Source organism: Cebus imitator, unplaced genomic scaffold, assembly GCF_001604975.1.
Source record: "Cebus imitator isolate Cc_AM_T3 unplaced genomic scaffold, Cebus_imitator-1.0 Scaffold327, whole genome shotgun sequence".
NCBI lineage: Eukaryota > Metazoa > Chordata > Mammalia > Primates > Cebidae > Cebus > Cebus imitator.
Window position 1 is genome coordinate 2,361,338 of NW_016107642.1, and position 20,871 is coordinate 2,382,208.

At 42.3% G+C, this 20,871-nt stretch overlaps 1 long non-coding RNA gene across 1 annotated transcript in view; it reads right to left on the reverse strand.

Moving 5' to 3' along the window:
- Positions 1–400: 400 nt before the first annotated feature.
- LOC119467747 overlaps positions 401–20,871 on the reverse strand; it is a 35,224-nt gene continuing 14,753 nt past the window's right edge. The window contains exons 2-4 of the long non-coding RNA XR_005196355.1: positions 4,817–4,885; positions 1,262–3,155; positions 401–1,198 (exon numbers count right to left, since the gene is read on the reverse strand). This is a non-coding gene — a long non-coding RNA (uncharacterized LOC119467747). The remainder of the gene's footprint in view (positions 1,199–1,261; positions 3,156–4,816; positions 4,886–20,871) is intronic.

The following is a 20,871-nucleotide window of genomic DNA, read 5'->3' on the forward strand; positions in this document are numbered from 1 at the left end:
TATTAAAATGAATACCCTTTACGGGATCATGACAATATTCAACCCTCGTCAGTGGATAATTTTACTTAACTGCTATTTAGTTCAACAGAAATTTCAGACAGTAATTTGGATGATGCTTTTGTGTTAATTGTCATAGAATTAAATCCAAAAGCCTTGATGATACAATGATAGAGTTTATAAGAGTAAAAAAATGATTTTTAAAAAAGATGCAAGCCTGGGCAACATAAAGAGACCCTGTTTTTACAATTTTTCATTTTTTTAATTAACCAGGCATGTGACATGTGCCTGTAGCCCCAGTTACTGGGAGACCTGGGAGATTGAGGTGGGAGAATCGCTTAAGCCTCTCAGGTTGAGGCTGCTGTGATCATGCCGCTGCACTCCATACCGGGCAACAGAGAAAAACCCTGTCTCAAAAGAAAAAAAACCCTGCAGTCACAGCAGCATCGTTGATATGACAGAGCATGAGCATAATTAATACTGCATACAAATATAATCTCAAAATATTGTTAGTGAGTTCACCACTCAATTGTTCAGAAAATGATAGGATATGTTTCTTTTGGATGAAATTCCTGAGAATTTTTAAAAATTGCCCTTAAATAGAAACCTCACTGTATTTTTATCTAGAGAAAACAGTCTATGGGAACCACCTTCTCCCACCCATGTCTTGGCAGTGGGAACTAGTGTCTCAGATCGGGACTATTTACTTATCCCTATGGCAACAAGTGCTTTATCTTGCAGAAATCCTAATATCATAAGAACTCCCTTGTACTTTAGTATGGTACCTCAACCCTGAAACAAAAATCTTGATGTGAAATATAAATGCTTAAATAGAATATGTTTTAAATAAAACATTACTGTCATGCCTGAGAGTCTTATGTAGTCTCTTCACCAGATTTTCATTTTAGAATAAGCCCTCTGCTATTTCCGAGTAAAAGTCACCTTTCAAAGAAGTGATTGAGTTAAAGTGATCCCCTTTTATTTGTAACTGAGAGCATTAAATGGAGTATAGAAATGTCAGGGCTGGGGCTTTTAATAGTGTCACTGGACACATGTAGCAACACTTCATGGAGACACTGCCCAGGTGCATCTTTGCCTGGGTGTAGGGACCATTCCCCTGTTGTTTTTCAGGGTCACAGTAAGAAATTGAAGTTAGTGAAATTGCTAAAAACTTCACCTACACTGAGACCTGGTCACAGGTCTTTCCAGACTTTCTTGATTTCTTAAATCAAGACTTGATTTCTTAAATCAAGCCTTTCCAGACTTTCTTGATTTGTTAAAGCCCACTGGCTAAATTACCAAATGTCTACACATGAAGATTAAGTTATACCCATAAGCTGCTTGGGGGTTCTCAAAAGAAGAAGGCTGTATCAATACCAAGTAGTGATATTATCAGTTTTATGGCAAAATCTGACACTTTTCAAGCCTACAGGGTTACACGCATTTTAATAAAAGTAGTGTTTTACAGAACTTACTCTCATACAACTACATTATATTCTTATTTTTAAGAGAGTGTAGGTGGCAGTACAGATTTTCTGTTTTCTTTTGACGTCTTCCCTCCAATGTTTCAAATGCATTAATACTCAGCGGGTGAAACTGAAATGCTTTTTATTCTTCAGAATCATTCCCTTGTAAGATCTCAAATGATTGTTAAATCAGGGTTGAGTGAGCTGCAACTGGATATGTCTGTCATTCATTGATTTTTTTTAGTAGAGATCTGACATTTCTATGCATGTTAACACCCTCTTTGGGTAATAAAACACTCGGGGCCAACTCTTTCCCTGTTCTCTCTTGAAGACCTGCTGTTCTTTCTCATTTTTCAAGTGCTTCATGAACAAATAAAGTAACTTGACATTGTCGTTAAGAGGAGTGTTTCAATACTCTGGACCCACTGATTGTGTTCTGTATAATTTGCCTCTGCCTTTTGCATTATAAAAGCAACCAGATGAAAGAGCCTTACATCTAAGCAAAGAAGAGTTCCAACAAGTGTAAAGGCTTCCCAGGCTCTAGCTTGCCTCCCAAGTTTCTAAAATAAGTGTTTAAAACCAATGGCATTGTCTAGTGAGACTGCTAGTTGGGGAGGACTGAGTGGAGAAAATAAGTGGATTTTAATCTCCCTGAAGTCAAGAACTTCATCTTATTTACAGTTGTACTCCACGTTGTGATGGGCCTCATCAGTGTCTTACATAGTTATAGGAACCAAAACAGAAAAAAAAAAAAAAATCCATTTCTGAATCATCAAGTGGTCTTTTTCATAATATGAATAGGAGAGGTTTTCCAAATGAAAATTATATTGGTAAGAAATCCTAAATGAAGCACAAAGTATGAGTTTGGGGAATACTGCTTATGCAGTTATGTGTCTATCTTTCTGTGTCTTGATATTTGTGTGTGATATATGAGGTACGACTATAATACAAGGCTTACGAAGCACACATTTTGTACAGTGCATTTGTGTCGTAGTGTGGTTTAACTAAATAAGGTACGCTAAAGAGCTTTGCAAATTGTAAAGTATTATCCAAATAGGACACATTACAATTATAGTTTGTCCCACAACAAATATTTATTGAGCAGTTCCTGATGTCTGTATCAATAAAAGAACAACATTGGTAGGGACCAGGAAGAATACAATGACTTTATCCGTAACTATACAACTACAGAAAACAGAAAACAACATTGATGACTGACCTTAGAAGAAATGTGTATTAAAGACAACGTAACCAGGAGGCATTTTTACCTGTCCAATATACAAGTTGGCTTTGTAATATATTGTCTCTTTTATTCTAAAAGAGTTGCTTTATCATTGTAATTTCAAAACCCAACAGCTCAAAAATTTTCATTAAGAACAAGAATAACAATAAATGGAAGGACTTTTTCTCTCCTTCATTAACAGTATCGCAGTCTGTAGACGCAGTGTTAACGTGGTTACAGAAAGAGAAGAGACCTGAAACTTTCAAGGCAGGTCTCAATAACCGCACACCTGGAATGACTGTTGATTGTGTTTCCATTTATTCTCAGCTTCAGTCATTCAGTCTCGCAGTTGGACAACACCTCTCATTCAAAATAAACCTTCAGTTCTTGATTGTTCCATATCAGGTTGCTGCCATTTCCAGCCGTTTCTTGATCAGAACACATTGCTTTGAGTTTTTGGTCTTTATATCCTTGAAACAAATGCATAAGCACAGGGATGACACGCTTAGGAACACTGTGAAACATCTTACAGAACTTACCAGTGTTATTTCACTCTGTAACAAGTTAAAAACAAATCACAATGACTAATGCTGTCACTGAAGAGCTATGGTTGCCATTTACCTCTATCTGTGGATAAGAAATTTGTTGAGTATTTTGGCTCAAAGATTCACTTCCTCTATCAAATGTGGTTAAAATCTTACATGCAGGATGAAAAGACCAAAGAAAAGCACAATGATTTACTGAGGTTGCTTTCCCTCAGAAAGCAGCCTCGTTAGACTAGTTTGTTGATGGTTCTAAACTATCTCAAGATAAGCAATGGTTTGGAAAAATGTATGCCTCCATGTAATATCTGTGCATTAAAAAAAAAAAAAACTTGCACCTTTTTCTGTGTTAATAAATAGCATAGATATCATGTTTACTAATTTATGGGCTTAGGTGGCTGTGATGGGTCTCCAGACATGCTTAGCTCCTAAGAAATGTTTAATGACATGGCATTTTTGCAGTCTTTGATTTTTCCTTTGGAACCAATGGCCAAGTGAGTACAGAGAGCTAACCTGCCTTATCAGACTTACCATCACTACCCAACTATCTTGAATTAATACCAAATTAACCTATCTTATTCAGTCTAGCTTTAACTAGCTTAAAGGATGTCTCCTTATTTATCAGTGTCTTTAAAACAACCTCAGAACAAAATGTTCCCTGGGGTTCAACTAGGCCACTGGGAGAGAATGCTCAGGTATTCCAGCGTTTTCTCTCCAGTCACTTGCCCAGCAATTCCAATCAAAATATCTTTGAATTGCCTACCTTTATTTCAACTCATCTCTTCAAGCTCTGTCTATTACAACCCAATGAAACAAAATGCAAAACAAAGAACTAACATCCAAAAAAAAAAAAAAAAAAAAAAAAAAAAAACTTCATTGTGCTTTATTTAGCAATAATATCTCTGCCTGTTCTACAGAGATAGGCCCATTGACATAATCAGACTTAACTAGGCTGTCTGCATAGGAAGCTAGAATAAACATGAAATGATACATTAGTATAAATAATTAGTAAAGGCTTTCAGCATTGATTTTTATAGTCAATATCCATTGACAAATAATCTCATTAACTGCCCAATTTGAATGAATTAAGGGAAATATCATTTCACAAATATTTATTTAGGAACTTAGAATAAGAATACTATATTAGGTACTCTAAACAGATTATAAATTTCATAATAGGCACAGTTCCTGAGCTCAGAAATATGCTAATTCAGTTAAAAAGGAGGATCTCCAGTTCCAACAGAGAGCAGAAATAATTGAATGCTGGGGTTTTTCTGTTTTTTTTTTTTTTTTTTTTTTTTTTTTTTTTCTTCAATGAGTTATTGACTTAAGTTCTTATCTTCTCCTAGAGGTAGGTCCCTGTGTACCATACAAAGGCAAAAGAGTCTCAGTGGGGCTGTCTATTCTGTTGTTCGGGGGCTCATAAATAGAAGCCTGAGCAATCTCCTCGCAAATAAAGAGAAAACATTTCTTACAGATCATGGGACATGAGTTTGGAAAGAAGGGGAGGCAATAGAGCTGTCATTTGCCATGACACGAAAGGACAAAATTAAACTCTGTGAGGAGATTTAAAAATTAGGTGAGTTTACCAAGATCATCTCCATGGTTTCTGCCAGGTCATTTAGACCCAATTCTCTATAATGACTTGATCATTTAATCTGTAATAAAAAATATATAATGCATATTATCAAATGTTTTAATATCAACAACACATGAATTCAATGTTCCTGTTATTTAAGACTACTAGAATAATTATTAGAATTATATAAGAGACTCCTGGATGCTATCTCCTATGGTAACTACAATAATTCTGGTTCCAATGCAAGTGATCATATAAGCATGACTATCTGAAACCTGAGCACTTCATTCTGAACAGTGATTACACACCACTATATCTCTGTTCTTCCTACTCCTCTAACATGTTTTCATATTAGATTGAATAGCTAACCTGGAAAGTAAGATGCCCCTTTAGGAAAAAAGAAAATACCCTCTGGTATTTTCTTCCAGAGGGTGCCAAGTGGCAACTAAACAGACTACATGTCTCTGCAAACATGTGATGTTATGATTACTCCAGTATTCTATCATCATCAAATCTCACCAAGCAGGAAAATTAAATCTTACAGAAAACAACAATCCTGATAATGTCATAAGCCCTCCATTTAACACCCAAAGCCAAAGTTCTGAGCTTGCCACATGGGCACTTTGGTTTTCCACCATTCCCTTCCATTACCCTAGGCCTGAGCCAAAGTAAACTCTTCACAGTTGCCAAACAGATTCTGCACCATGTTGCTTCATGGCTATTATTCAAACTCTTCCGTCCACCTGGAATTTCTGCATTCCCTTTTACCATTCATTCACTTAGGAATTCAGTGCATGTGTATTCGTTACTTGATCCATAACTGTCTAAATCCTACTCCTGCTTCAAGACCTAGAAATCTTATTCAAAACGGAAAAAATTACCCCATAAAATCTTTATTTTTCCTTCTGATCAGAAATGGTTTATTCATCCATCCATTCACTCACTTATTCAGATAAATATTATATTAAAAACATACTGTTGGCTAGACGTGGTGGCTCATGACTGTAATCCCAGCACTTTGGGAGGCTGAGGTGGGCGGATCACGAGGTCGAGGTCAGGAGTTGAAGACCAGCCTGGCCAATATGGTAAAACCCCGTCTCTACTAAAAACACAAAAATTTAGCCAGGCGTGGTGGTGCATGTTGGGAGGCTGAGGCAGGAGAATCGTTTGAACCCATGCAGTGGAGGTTGCATTGAGCCGACATCACACCATTGTACTCCAACCTGGGCAATAGAGCAAGACTCCGTCTGGGGGGGTGGAATCTATTGTACTCAGTCCTAGTGATACAAGTGATTGTATTGTATTGCATTGCATTATCTATCCAGATACTTACTGAAACTAGAAATCTAAGGGGCATGCATATAACCACCCTCTCTCAATCTCTTACATTTAATATCAACTCCCAAATTTCTTTATTAAATATATCTAGGATCCATGGAGTTCTTTTTACCTCTGCTGCCACAGTCTTAAGTCATAATCAACCAAGATATCTTAAGAATTTTTCAACAAAATGATAATTCTTCTATATCTATTATTTACACAACAGCATGAATGATCCTCTAAACATGTAAATTTCATCATATTGTGCCTTTGTTGAAAATGCTTCATTGACTTAATCCTAAATAAAGTAAGAAGGTTCTTCTAAGAACTTTACATCTAAAGTGAGACATACAAGATTTATAGATGCTAGCTATTCAAATAACTAGGGAAAAATCAGTGACATCAACAATAAAGTGAAAAAGCAAGCCGCAGAGTTGGAGAAGATATTTATAGCACTGGGCTTATTACAAAATTAAAAATAAAAAGCACAAGTGTCAGCCCCTCCACAGCAAAGAGGTGAAGAATAACAAGTAAAAAGGAACACAGCAAGATCCCAGTTCAAAGGATGGTCAATCTAAACAGGATAGGATGCAGGAAAAACATAATGCCCAGTATTAGAATATAGGACTGGATATCACCAAGGACCAGTGATCCAAGCAGCACCAATCAGTGGACTGAGAAGCTCATTGTTTTAAATGTGTAAAACTTCCATCTAAGAATACTAGCAAATTTAAGAGTGCCACTTCCTTCAGACACTTCAGTGCTTAATCATAGAGTGGAAGAAAATAACTTCAGAGTTTCACTAGCTAGTATGCTACTGGGATAAAATAAAAACTGTTTTCCTAAAAATGAATGCAGGTATTGGAAAATGATATATGTTATTAGAATCAAGGCAGGCAGTATGGAAGACAAGATCGCAATCTCACGTATTACAAAGAAGCTACATTTTAGACCCCCTCATATTAATAGAGAAATGAAATGATGTTTCATTTGCCATTTTTTGCCTTGTCCCTAGCTCCATGCCTGCAATCCTTAATGATTATTTTCAGATACCTTTGCTTTTGAGTTGTCTATAAGAACAAGATAGAGAGATGAGGGTGTTTGTGTAGCCCTGCACAGTTAGGGCTATGGTTATGTAGCCATCAATCTGTGGGGACATCACAGAAAAGAGAAAGATGTGATTAAATGTCATTCAGTCAATCTGGAGGAGAAAGGCCAGACAGCAAAGCACATAGGTTGACATGAGGGAAAATTGAAAGTCAGAAGATGAATCAAATACAGGCTTGAAAGTTTATTTCCATAAATATTCACCTTAGACACCAGAGGCAGGAGAAGCTTACTCTCTACAGAATGCTTAGATTTTTAAGAGAATGAGTCAAGTCAGGAAAGTACTAGCCTTGGAACTATATTAAACTCATACAGTTTTATCAGTAGAGCTATCTATCCCACGCAATCAAAAACTTGGTAAATTACCTACAGTCTCTGGCTGAGGAAATTTAGGAGTAAAACATGCACCGAATGTTGTGTTTTAAAAAGATTAATTGGGTTTCGGTGTTAAGGTTCAGAGGTAAAATTAATCAAAGTCGGAGGGACCAAAAAGGCAATGGCTCTCAGCCCTGGTGGCACACAGAAAAACTGTGAATGTCTTGACCACTTCTCTAAAATTCTGATTTAATTGGTCTCGGAAGAGTGTCTGAACACAGTCCCAGTCCTCCCTTCCTTTCTTTTTCTCCTTCCTTCCTATTCTCTCTCTTTCTGCAGCTATTTGGATGTGAGGTGATAAGGGCCTGAAATAAAATAGTAGCACTCAAAATAGAGAATAAATTAATATAGGGAGACATTGTTAAGGGAAAAAATGAAAGTTACCTTGACTAATAAAACATAGCTGGATTCAGGAAAAAAATCTTTCAATACATAAGTGAAAACTATAGTCTTACAAGGCTAGTGGTCAATTTTTCCATTAGGGAAAAGAGAGACGATGATGGTTAACAGTAAAGTAACCAAAATATTTACTAAACCACAAATTAGTATCAATAACAACAGCAAGCCCCCTCCTACCTCAAATTTCTCACTTGCTGGTTTGAAAAAATCCTTCTGACTCTCCATTGACTCTAAACCCCTTAACCTGTCATATAACCTGTCATATAGAGCCTTTCTTTTTCTTTTTCTTTTTTTTTTTTTTTTTTTTTTTTTTTTTTTTTTTTTTTTTTTTTTTTTTTTTTTTTTTTTTTTTTTTTTTTGATTATATTTTAAGTTCTGGGTTACATGTGCAGAACGTGCAGAGGTTTGTTACATAGGTATACACATGCCATGGTGGTTTGCTGCTCCTGTCAACCCATTATCTACATTAGTTATTTCTCCTAATGCTATCCCTCCCCTAACCCCCCACCCCCTGACAGGTCCCAGTGTATGATGTTCCCCTCCTTGTGTCCATGTGTTCTCATTGTTCAGCTACCACTTATGAGTGAGAACATGTGGTGTTTGGTTTTCTGTTCCTGTGTTAGTTTGCTAAGAATGATGGTTTCCAGCTTCATCAATGTCCCTGCAAAAGACATGAACTCATCTTTTTATGGCTGCATAGTATTCCATGGTGTATATGTGTCATATTTTCTTTATCCAGTCTATCATCGATGGGCTTTTGGGTTGGTTCCAAGTCTTTGCTATCATCACAGTGAATAGGCACCCTAATGGGTAAAAAGTTTTGCAATCTAGCCATCTGACAAAGGGCTAATATCCAGAATCTACAAGGAACTTAAACAAATTTACAAGAAAAAAAGAAACAACCCCATCAAAAAGTGGGCAAAAAATATGAACAGACACTTTTTAAAGGAAGGCATTTATGTGGCCAACAAACATATGAAGAAAAGCTCAACATCACTGCTTATTAGAGCAATGCACATCAAAACCACAGTGAGATACCATCTCACGCCAGTTAGAATGGCGATCATTAAAAAGTCAGGAAACAAAAAATGCTGGAGAGGATGTGGAGAAATAGGAGCGTTTTTACACTGTTGGTGGGAGTGTAAATTAGTTCAACCATTGTGGAAGACAGTGTGGCGATTCCTCAAGTATCTAGAACCAGAAATACGATTTGACCTAGCAATCCCATTACTGGGTATATACCCAGTGGATTATAAATCATTCTACTATGAAGACATGAGCCTTTCTTAATCTTGTATAAGATTTAAGTGTCCAACATTGTTCACATGCTAGAGACACAATATTAAATAAGACTCAGTTCCAGCAACCAAGAAACTCATGGTATAGTTGAGAGTCAATGTAGCATCAATTGTACAGAGAATTAGCAAAATTCAGTTGGAGAATGGAGAAATAATTCGGGGAAGGTTTCACAATGGTTTGTAGTTTGATATTGAAAGACAAGCAGCTCTTCAAAAAGGGAAGAAAATCCAGAAACACACACACACACACACACACACACATATATGTAGTTATTCACAGATACTATGTTGTGTATGAGGTATACTCAAGAGTTCACTAAAATTAAAGAACCAGTTCGGGTTACAGGAGAAAGAATAATAGGAGACATAACTACATGGAACATCAATGAAGATGAAAGTTAATCTTGATTGAGATGGTTTTAGCAGAACAATAAATGTGGAAATTTACTATTGTTGACGATGATGTCATTACAAATTTATACATTAGAAATGTAACTCAAGTAGAAAATGAACTTATAAAGGATTCATTTGGAATGAATAGGAAAATATATTGGAAAGAATGGGAAAATAAACATATATAGGCTTCATTTGGGATGTATTGAGAAAATCAGAGCAGAAGCTCTTTACATAAAAGAGACAATAGACATCACGGGAACACTGTTGGAAAAAATAATCTACTGGATTTAAGAGATATTTGTAATCAGCTTAAGAAATTTCTGGTGCCTTAAATGCTTGGTGGGTAGAGAAGGAATAAATGCCACTGAACTTTCCAGCTTGTGAGACTGAAGGAATGAATGTGTAATGAGGGAATCAATAATACACTGAGAAATGGTTTGATTGGGAAAGAGATAAGAAGTTCAGTTTGGGATATGTTTTATTTGAGGCTACTGCAGTATTTCCTGGGGAAAATGTCAAATACAGTCAGAAATGTAGAGTACAGAAGGAAGAATGTTGTAAAGAGAAACCAATATTTAGTACTTTGCAGCTTATTCATTGTAGTTTTGATCATGAAAATCAGTGAAATAATTCAAGAAAGAGAAAGAAATAGAGGAGAAACTAGAATAGATGTTGGGTTTTCTACCTGACACCTAGTTCATCTTCAAGTAAGATATTAAAATTGAAAATACAGGCCTAAATTTTTTAGAATAAGGCCATAGAGAAGCTTGTGGAACTATAATTTGTAGATTAACTGTATTTTTAAATACTGAGATAGATTTAGCCACATATAACAAAAAAATATTATCTAAGGAGATAATTGAAGTAAATTGACAATTCTTAACTTATTATGGAACTCAACCTTGCATGTTAGCATCCAAAACTGTGAGAATTAAAACATTTTATTGAAACTTTAATTAGTTGAAGGTAATTAATAAAATGTTAAGGTAACTAATAAAAATAATAAAAAATTTAAGGTAATTAATAAAATTGTTCCAGTGGAAATGATTACCAAACCCCAAGGTATATTAAAATTTTAAGTTTCATGGGGTTGGTTATAATATTGATGCTTCCACAACTTTTCTGACTTGACACAAAATCTACAGCTAGGCCCAGGAATTCCTTTATTTTAAAATTTATTTTTATTATTTATTTTTTGACTAGGTTTCGCTATATTACCAAGGCTGGTCTCCAATACCTAGGTTCAAGTGATCCTCCTACCTCAGCCTCCTAAGTAACTGGGACTACAGGTGCATGCCACAGTGCCTGGCTTCTCAATATTTTTTTTAACCTCTAGATTGACAGTCAAAACACAACACAATTTTAAAAGCTAAAATGCTTGTAAATAATTTTTAACTTAAATTTCTAAATAGCACCTATTATGTTCAAATTTATATATCATCCTCTAAAGTTGCAATCTATTTTGTGTGTTTGTTTGTTTGTTTTACATTTTCTCATTTGTCTTCTTCCTGGAAATATTTATCAAACCTAATGCTAACTAAGGGGATGAGGCATTTTGTTCCACAGCCATAGGACAAACAAAACTACTTTTAGTCATCAGTGTACTTCGTGGTAGAAAATGAATAAGTACTTCTGAAGACATAGGTGGTTCAAACTTCTCCTTTTGAAAAGATGGAATAGACATGCTTTTCCCTATTTCTCACACTAAGTATGACTAAAAACCCAAGACAGCATGCAAAAATGAACATAAAACTCTGAGAGGTAGAGAGAAGAAAGCAGGCCAGTAAGGGGGTCTTAAAACCCGTGAGTGATATAATAATGAGTTCCCTTCAGTTCTCCTTACGTCGTATAACCCAAACTTAAAACTAGAGGTAAGAAGGGAAAAAAAAGCCCTAACAAAAGTCTGCTCTCTTTGGCCAAAGGACAAACAAAGGAGTTGAGTGGAAAGACATAAAAATTTTAGACAATAGCTTCTTAATTTAGCTAACTAGCATCTCAACAAATGCGAACAAAGGCCAAGAAGGACACTTAGACTTTTATCATCCACGGTCTGTCATGACAGGCCACATAATGTCTGCCATGGTGCTGCCAGAGAAGACTGAGTAGGAAGTTGGGACCTTCATAGTCACCAGCTGTAACTATCTCATGCCCCAATGAAAGTCAAAGGAGAGAGCCTGGACTTCCACACCCGTCAAGTGGTATGCGGCATCCTTACTCCTCCTCACCAGGATGATTGTGGTGGCAAAGGGAGAGGCAGAGCTTTCGCCATTGCCCAGTGATAATGGTGTTACTTCTCCCTTGTGGTGTGTTGGATGCCATAGGTGAAGCAGTTACTACAGTGAGTCACTATAACATCTCCCGCTAGGGAGTATCATTAGAGGCCTAGTGGAGAGCCCCATCTCCCACCTACAATCAGCAGTAATGAAGACCCAATCCTCTGGTGTCAGTGGAGGTCTAGTAGGGAAAGTAATCTTTTATTCCCACTTGGTAATAATGAACCAGCAATTCCCTATCCCCACCAGCATCATGTCAGAGAAAGCAAGTTAAAAAAAAAAAAAAAAAAAAAAAAAGACCATCCTAGATGCAAGGAATGAGAAGATAAATGTAAAGTTTATTGTCTATAGGTTTATTGCTGAGTTAAAAACAAGGAAACTGAGCCCAGCACAAGAAAATTAGATGCCAATTTATTCAGCTCCCGGGCAAGGTTCTGTGGTCCCAGGGAGAGGGGCCAGGGAAGTCGAGCCTGACTTCTCTCAGGAGTGGGGTTTTATAGGTAGTGAAGGTGTTCGATTGGATTTAGAGAAACAGGATGTGGTCGGGGTGAACAGGATTTGGAGAACAGGATGTGGATTCCACCTACCTACCAATCCCACCTACCTGCTATTGGTAGGTAGGTGGGATTTCCGATGAGAGGGCTAAGTGCTGAGTGCAGAGGGGATTTTCGAGGCAGGCCAGGTGCCGAGTGTAGAAGGGATTTCCAAGGCAGGCCAGGTGCCAAGTGCAGAGGGGATTTCCAAGGTAAGCTAGGTCCCAAGTGCAGAGGGGATTTCCAAGGCGGGCTAGGTGCTGAGTTCAGAGAGGATTTCCAAGGTGGAGCTAGATGATGGGCATATTCTGATAATGTAATTTTCAAATGGGGTGGGAGATGGGCATGTCCAAACTCCCGGCGAGGCAACCAGCCTTACATTCCTAACTTTTTGATGATATATAGGACGCCACTGCTTTCTAGCTACTTCCTGCTGAATAGGGGCGAAGTGGGGAGATGGAGTCAGTTGGCTGGTGCTCAATTGGGAGTCGGATATAGGGGTGAAGCATCATCTGGTTAACGGCCACCCTGGAAATTTCTCTTATGCGGGCCTGTAAAAACTTGAGAAAAAAAGGGGCTAGTATTAGTAGAAGACACACAATAATAACAGGGGTGATAATGGGAGTCAGCCAGGCAAGCATGGGGGATTGCCACCAGTTGAGAGACGAGGCTGGTGCGCTCTTCTTCTTGCAGAGGTTCTCTTGGAGGCGACAGAGCATGTTGACATTTTCTTCCACAAGGCCTGTTTCATTGATGTAATAGCAGCACTGTTCCTGGTGAAACAGACAGGTACCTCCTTTTTCTGCCGTTTGTAAGTCTAGGGCCTGTCAGTTTTGGAGAGTTACCTAAACCAGCGACGTGATTTGTCGCTGGAGGGAGGCTAGAGAGGTGGCTAATGCTTCAATAGCCACACGGAGCTTGTCTTCCAGCTGGGCGGCTGAAGTGACGCTGTAGCCCATGGCTCCACTTCCTATTCCAGCTGCTACTAGAGAGGATGATAAAGAGAGGCCAACTACTATTGGGAGGAAGACTGCTCGTTTGCTTTGGTGATTAGGGGATGGTGTGATGAGGGATAGGAACTCAGCTTGTCCGTACACTTCTAACTGTGGGACTAGAGTGACGGGCACACAAGGGAAAGGGAGGGTTGCATTAATAACTTTAGTTAGGGTTCCATTACACCAACAGTATCCTCCTGGAGGCACGTAAAAGGAGGATTTTACTTCTGCCGTGGTGTTGCACCTGAGGCTGGGGCTGCTGGCTGACCCATAGCAGAGAGAGAGACTTTGAGAATGTACATTGAATAAGGGGATACCTGTAAAGGTGGTGTCAGGCCCCATGGGAGTTTGTGACAGGTTGAACCCAGTCTGGAGGGGAACTGTGGCTAAGTGGGGGTTGTTAAGGAAGATGCATAAAAAGCAGTTGGTGAAATCTGTGGCCCCGGTTAAGTTTAATATGTAAGCCCCTTGCTGTACTAGTTAGCCAGGAGAAAGGCTGGGGAATGTAGTTTGAGGGCCTGGGTTGAATTGAGGGCTTAAGTTGGTGAGTTAAAGTAGCCTCATTTTGTAAGATGGACTTTCTTAACAAATTGAGTTGTTCTACTTCCACGGGTACAATCCATGTATAGGACCGGAATATTAGCCAGGTACTACTGGGGTGGCTGTTTGTAAACCTGGTATGTATTTTACCTGCAGTACCCTCTTTCTAGTGGGTGTCCCAGGGATCATGGATGATAAAGGACACTTTACCTCGGTTGAGGGAAAGCATTTCACTTGCTGGGGAGGTGCCTGTTCTGAAGGCTCTGTGTATAACACAAGCAGCATATGGGCATCTGCCATAGGCATCACCCCTCGAACGACAGAGCTTTTTGGTTTGGTCATATAGAAAGCAGAGGCCAAAGTTATTCCAGGAGTTTTGATAGTATTGGACTTGGATTTAGAGAATTCAAATTTTACGGCTGATTGGCAGCCTGCAGGCTGGCAATCTGCTTGGGCAGGGTATTGAGTTTTAGTGGTTCAGCCTACTGTCCAGGACTCCTGAAGTTAGAACCGCCAGACATAGTAAGGGTTAGCTTTAAGAGGGGATGCCGGAAGGATTGTTAGGAGGAGAATTTCAAGGGTTAGGAGTTGACGGGTAGGGGTTACGGGTGAGGCAGAGGTGAGTGGGGCCCAAGGGTTCGGACTTCCATTGGTCATTCTTGGGAGCCAGTTTGAGGCATGACACATGGTACCAAGGGGTATGGCCTAAAAGTTTGGCAGCCATTGGGATAGTTAGGATAACGATATGGGGTCCCGACCACCTGGGCTGCAGAGACCCTGGCTCGAATTCCCGGAGGAGGACACTGTCACCTGGCTGGAGAGGTATAGTTGGGTTGGAGTCCTCCGGTCCCGGAACTATGGGGAGTGTACGGTCCGTGTGTTCCCTGAGTAAGTGGCGGAGGAGAGAGAGGTAGGGAAGGTAGGAAGCCAGAGGAGGTGGTTGTACCAGGAGATTGTGAGAAACTAGAAAAGGCCTGCCGTATAGCAACTTAAAGGGACTGAGACCTGTTGGCTCCCATGGGGTGGCTTGGATCCGGGCTAAAGCAAGATGTAGGAGTGTAGGCCAGGAAGGTTTTACCCCTATGGCGAGTTTGGCCCAATGATTCTTGAGGATGCCGTGAGCCCGTTCAACTTTACCCGACGACTGAGGGTGGTAGGGGATGTGTAGTTTCCAGGAGCTGTTGAGAGACTTGGCGACTAGCTGGACCACCTGGGCTATAAACGCTGGACCGTTGTCTGACTGAATGTTTTCAGGTAAGCCGAAATGAGGGATAATCTCCTGCATTAAGAGGGGGGCCACCATGTCTTCGGTTCCCCTGGAGGCGGGAAAGGCTTTAATCCATCCAGAAAAGGTATCTACAAAGATTAAGAGGTAGTGGAGTTTTTTGTGCATGGGCATATGGGTAAAATCAATTTGCCAGTCTTGGGCTGGCAGATGGCCACGCATTTGGTGGGTAGGAAACTGTGGCCTTAAGCTTCCCTGAGGCGAGACTTTAGAGCAGGTAATGCATGCCTTGTGTACTTGCTTAATCGTTTGTTGCAGACCTGACAAGAAAAAGAGGGGCTGCACGAAACGGTGCAACGCTTTAGGCCCTATATGTAAGGATTGGTGTATTTCAGCAATGATTTTTTGGGCCTGTTCCCTGGCAAGGGCGATTTTGTTGTTCAGGAAGACCCAACCCTGATCAGACTCGGTTCCCCCTTTTAATATGCGGGCCTGTTTCTCTGATGGCGAGTAAATTGGTGGCGTGGTCATGGAGAGAAACAGGACTGGAGTGGGGGCTAGCCTGGCACTGGTTAAGGATTTTGCTGCCACATCTGCCCTTGCATTGCCCCAGGAAACAGCATTCTGCTGGGCGTGATGCCCTCGGCAATGGATGACAGTGACTTCTTTGGGCAGTGATAGGGCCTGCAGGAGATTAGACATTTTGGGTAGCATTAATTATGGGGGACCCTTTCATAGTAAGTAATTCCTGCTCTCTCTAGAGGGCAGCATGGCAGTGGGTAATAAGAAAAGCATACTTTGCATCAGTATAGATATTTGCTCACTTTCCTTGTACTAGCGTGAGAGCTCAGGTTAAGGTAATGAGCTCTGTCTTTTGTGATGTGGTCCCATCATTGAGGCGGCATGCCTTGAGGGTGCCTGAGTCTATAACTACTGCATAGGCGGCTTTTCGCCGCCCCTCGGGTGTCACTATTGAACTCCCGTCTACATAAAAGGTAAGGTCTGGGTTACATAAGGGAAGGTCAGATAGGCCCTGCGGAGGTTTAGCAAATGTATCCATTAGTTCAGGGCAGGAATGGGCTGGGGAGGAGGAATGGGATGGAAGGGGAAACAAAGTAGCTGGGTTGAGTGGAGAAGTGGAATGAAGGCTAAGACGGATTTTCAACAGAGTAGATGAAACTCCTGTAGGCTAGAGGGTCCTAGGTGAGCGAGAGATTTGTGAGAGAGAAGGTTGGTCAGTCGATGAGGAGAAAACACAGAGATAGGCTGGCCTAAGGTAAGTTTTAGGGATTCCTTGGTAAGTTCTGTTGCTGCCCCCAGGGCCCACAGTCAAGGCTGCTATCCCCTGACTGTGGGATCAAGTTGTTTTGATAAATATGCTACAGGACGATACACGGGACCTAGGGGTTGGGTTAGGACTCCAACTGCAATCCCTTGTTTCTCATCAGTAAACAAGTGGAAGGGATGGTTAAGGTCTGGCAGATGAAGTGGAGGTGCCGTGGACAGAGCAGTTTGTAGGGTTCTGAAAGCTTGTGTTACAACTCCGGGATGAGAGGGGGTCCCGTGGGTGTGTCCTTAGCTGCCATATCCAGAGGTTTAGCTAGAGTGGCAAAGTTAGGTACCCAGTGATGGAAGTATCCTACAAATCCTAAGAAGGAGAGAATCTGGTCTGCAGTCTCCGGGGGCTGCAATGAAAGAAGTGCCTGCCAGCGGTCAGTTGTTAGGCTTTTAGTTTTGGAGGTGAGGCGAATGCCTAAGTAGACTACTGAGGTAACTGATAACTGTGCTCTAGAGGGAGATACCCGGAACCTCTTGGATCCAAGAAAGTTAAGGAGAGTGGTAGTATGTTGTTGAGACAGAGAGAGGGATGGGCTACAAAGTAACAGATCATCCACATAACTGGAGAAGGAGACTGGATTGGAGGGAGCAGGAGTTAAGGTCTGCTGCTAAGGCTTGTCCGAAAATGTGGGGGCTGTCCCTAAATATATGGGGCAGGACTATCCAGGTGAGCTGCTGTGACAGGTTGGTGTCAGGATTGGTCCAGGTGAAGGCAAAAAGGAAGTAAGACTCTGGATGAAGGGGAATAGTAAAGAAGTCGTCTTTAAGGTCAAGAACTGTAAAATGAGAGGTGGTGGAGGGAATGTTGGATAATAGAGTGTATGCATTGGGGACCACCGGGTGGATGGGTACCACCGCCTCGTTGATGAGGCACAGGTTCTGAACTAGGTGGTAGTCGCCGGTCGGCTTTCGGACCGGTAAGATAGGAGCATTACAAGGGGAACTGGTGGGGATAAGGAGTCCCTGGGCCAGAAGTCGGGTGATGATAGGCTTTAGGCCCTGGCGGTGGGTTTTTGAAATGGGAAACTGAGGTTGTAAGGGAAAGTGGGTAGAGTTCTTCAGGAGTATTTTAACTGGTGTGTGATGTCTGGCCACCACAGGCTTGGAGGTATCCCATACTGAGGGATTAACTTCATTAGGAGGGATGGGGGTTGAGATGAGGGGTCAAGACAGGGTGTGATACCAGTTAGGAGTAGCAGTAGGAAGTGGGCAGAGGATGAGCTTGAATGTGGGGGGCCAGCGAATTGGAGGGTGGCCCCTACAGTCTGGAGAATATCTCGTCCTAAAACGGGGACTGGGCATGAGGGTATGATTAGAAAAGAGTGGGAGAAGGGGTGTCCCTCAAGGACACAGGCTAAGGGACGAGTTTGGTTAGGAGAGGACGGCTTTCCATCAATCCCCATGACTGAAACCTGGGAAGGTATGCTAGATCCTGAGTAGGATGCAGTACAAAATAGGTAGCCCCCGTGTCCATTAAAAAGGAAATGGACTTACCCGCTACCTGCAGCGTTACCCTGGGCTCAGCGAGGGTGATGGGGGTCCTTGAGTCCAGGCTGCATCAGTCGTCCAGAAGGCCGAGAAGTTCAAGCAAAGGGACTGCTTCCTGCGGACCGGACTGCCCTCCACATAGAGGTGTGGGGGGTGAGCCTGCAGCCCAGGATGGGCAGTCAATCTTCCAGTGTCCACTTTGTTTGCAGCTTGGTCAGGGCCCAGGAGGTGGACGAGGACAGGGGCACTGCCGTGCCCAGTGTCCCTCCTGGCCACATCTGAAACAAGGCCCAGGCTGGGCCTTTGATGAATTTTGGGAGTGTTTAGATGGAGCCCCTCCACCAGATGTTTGGTGGGCTGCCAGCCTCAGGGCTGCTACAAGAGCTCGGGTTTGGAGGCCTACCTTTTGCTGTAAATGGGCCTGGCGGGTGGCCTCAGCCTGTTCCTCTCGGCCATTGAAAATTTTAAATGCCATGTTCACCCGGCCCCATATGGGAGTTTGGGGGCCCTACTCAGCTTTTTTAAGTTTTCTCCTTATATCAGCTGCTGACTGGGAGATGAAGTGGGTGGCTAGGACTGTAGCCCCTGCTAGGAGGCCGGATCTAGCCAGGTATGGAGGATCATAGCATTAGTTAATCGGTCTAGGAAGGCAGCTGGGTTTTCATCAGGATCCTGAGTTATTTCCCTTAACTTGTCATAATTAGCTACCTTTTGAGCTGCGCTTTGCATGCCTGCTAGGAGGCACTGTAACATTTGGTCTCGGCAGCAGCGGCCATCTTGACCAGTTTGATAGTCCCAGCTAGGGTCGGCCTCAGGGAACGCCGCTGCGCCTACTGGCATTTGATTGTTTGTGAGATGTACCTGAACAGCTTGAGCTCGGGCCGCTGTAAGAATGCGGTCACGCTCATCAGGGGTAAGAGTGGAAGACAGGATCACATACGTGTCATGCCAGGTTAGGCCGTACGCCTGGGTGAGGTAATGAAATTCTTTGGTGTAAGCGGTAGGATTGGTAGAGAATGACCCTAGGCGTTTTTCAATGGCTGACAGATCAGAGAAAGAGAAGGGAATGTGCACTCGGACAACGCCTGCTCCGGCTACCTCACACAAAGGGCAGAGGAGTGGGGGTTTGTGAGAGCGGGTACGAGCATTGACAGGGGAAGTTATATTAGGGCTTTGGGGAGGAGAAGGAGAAGAGGGAGGAGGGAGTTGAGGCCTCGAATAAGGAGGAGGGTTGGTAAAGTGGGTGGGGCAGGACAGGTTGCCCAGGTCTTCGGAGAGTGTGGAGCCGGGCAGGGCTGAGGGCAAAGGCGGGGTTTTGGCTAACAGAACCTGGGAGGAGGAACAAGAGGAGCAGAGGGCGGGCTGGGAGCGAAGGTACCAGAAAGCCTGCACGTAGGGGACCTCTGACCATTTACTGTTCTTTTGGCAAAAACTGTCTAGGTCTGTCAGGACATTAAAGTTGAGCGTGCCCTCTGGAGGCCACTGAGACTGGTTGTCTAGGGGATATTGTGGCCAGGCCATGGTGGAGAGGAAAAGCAGCCTTTTCTTTTTATTGGAAAGACCTAGTTTGGGTAGATTTTGGACTAGGCATCCTAATGGCGATTTAGGGTCTGGGCGGGACTTCTGATTGCCCATGGTTCACTCTTGTGGGGTAGTTAGGGGTTAGAAACGAATATGGGAAGGTCTTATACCCAACACAGGCAGAAGTACTCCTTTCCCCGGGTGTGGCCGAGAGCTTACAGGCTGTAACAATGTAACGATTTAACAAGAAAGAAAATGTGAGAAGAGTGAGGCCTTCAGTAGAAGAAGAGGAGGAAGAAAGAAAACAGAGTTACTTAATGAAGGAGAGCTTATATGCCAAAAGGGCTGATCTGAGAATTTGAGATAGACTTTTTAGTACCGTAAGCTGGAGATTTGGTCCTGCTGTTAGGCAGGGCTTGGGTTTACAAACGGGGCTTCTGAATACCTAAACCTCGGCCGCTGCTGCGGAGATGTTCGGAAGGCGTCCCGGACTGCCCTACCGAACACCGGAGAGTGTTCAGGAAGATGGGGACATCTCCCTCAAATTCCTGACCCCTGGAATTCCCTCACAGGGAGAAGACAAGAGAGTAGGGACGTCTCCTCTACGCTCAAGTCCTCGAGACGAAGCTGGGGCCCCGGGCCCATGGAGAGAAACGAGAAGGAGTCCCTGACGTGGCTGCGGTTACCAGCAGGGAGTCCACGAGAATACGACAGGGTTCAGGAAGGTGGGGACGTCTGCCTCAAATTCCTGACCCCTGGAATCCCCTCATGGGGAGAAGATAAGAGAGTAGGGACGTCTCCTCTACGCTCAAGTCCTCGGGACAAGGCCGGGGCCCCAGGCCCACGGTGAGATGAGAAGGAGTCCCTGACGCAGCCGCGATAGCGAGCAGGGAGTCCACAAGGCAGGCAGCGGGAGAGGTTGTGGGTAACAGAAGTCTTACCTTGCAATGGAGCAGTTCCCTGGTCTGGCTTCGGGTGAAGGAGTCAGTTTCTCCCAGGAGGGGGTCGTACAACTCCCTCCCAGGTTTTGGCACCACTTGTAAAGTTTATTCTCTGTAGGTGTATTGCCGAGTTAAAAATGAGGAAACTGAGGCCAGCACAAGAAAATTAGATGCCAATTTATTCAGCTCCCAGGCGAGGTTCTGTGGTCGTGGGGAGAGGGGACAGGGAAGTCGCGCCTGACTTCTCTCAGGAGTGGGTTTTTTTTTTTTTTTTTTTTGGAGTTTTGCTCTTGTTGTCCAGGCTGCAGTGCAATGG